The sequence below is a fragment of the Branchiostoma floridae genome, chromosome 11 (genome assembly GCF_000003815.2).
Source record: "Branchiostoma floridae strain S238N-H82 chromosome 11, Bfl_VNyyK, whole genome shotgun sequence".
Classification (NCBI taxonomy): domain Eukaryota; kingdom Metazoa; phylum Chordata; class Leptocardii; order Amphioxiformes; family Branchiostomatidae; genus Branchiostoma; species Branchiostoma floridae.
The window spans coordinates 6,510,792-6,511,888 of record NC_049989.1 but is presented as its reverse complement, the minus strand read 5'-3'; positions in this window follow the sequence as shown (position 1 = coordinate 6,511,888).

The window sequence follows — 1,097 nt, the reverse complement described above, 5'->3', positions numbered from 1 at the left end:
ATTGGGGGCCAAGTGTTGCAAAATTACTTACATATAAAGACAAGGATTTCCTCATATATAAGGCATCGCTTAACACACTCATATATCTTCAGCTTTACACACACATATATATCTGGTAGGACAAACACATATATGTTCGTCTGCACACATACACATAACACATCGAAGCACACGCTCTTATATGTTTCTCTATACACATGCACATATACATGGTAGGACACACTCATATATCTTCAGCATTACACACACACATATATATGGTAGGACAAGCACATATATGTTCGTCTGCACACATACACATACACATCGAAGCACACGCTCTTATATGTTTCTCTATACTCATACACATATACATGGTAGGACACCAATATATATTTCAGCTTTAAAAGTACACACTCATTTGTTTCAGCTTCACACACACACTTGCGCACACAGACACACCTATATATATAGTATGTCACGTTCTTATATGTTTCGCTTTACACACACACACATAATTACGCACACAGACACCCACTCACATATTTACATACATGATAACTCAGTCATAAATTTCTGAAAATTATTACTGTCACAAGCTATGGTCATGATTCTTTTAAAGTAGAAAGCTCTTACTAGTCGTAAAGAATTGGCGTCGGCTTGGGTCCCCTGTTTTGTTTGAGAAATTGAAGGGTAGAACTCCAGAAATGTTTGACAAATCTTCATAACTATTTGTATGTTCATAGCTTAAGTGATGATGGATATAAGCTCACGCTACATATGCAAAGAATGACCTACTTTGCATAATTGTGTGACTTTAGAACATGAAGAGAGTGAGATTAACTTTAATTGGAAACTTTGCAGATAAAGACATCATCTGCAAAATTGGTGTGGGCTGCAAATCATATATACGTATACATGTATCATATAATTATACGTTTGGGCTGCAAACACTCCAACCGTTTGTCTTTTGTCGTCACCAATGATCATAGAAAATATCGTCATGTTAGTCCAATGTTAAAGTATGCGGCAACGGTGTGGTGAGGACCAAGGTTAGCCTCTACCAGGCTTCGTAGATCGGTGGTCTAAATGTAGCAATTGGACAAATAGAGTCATAC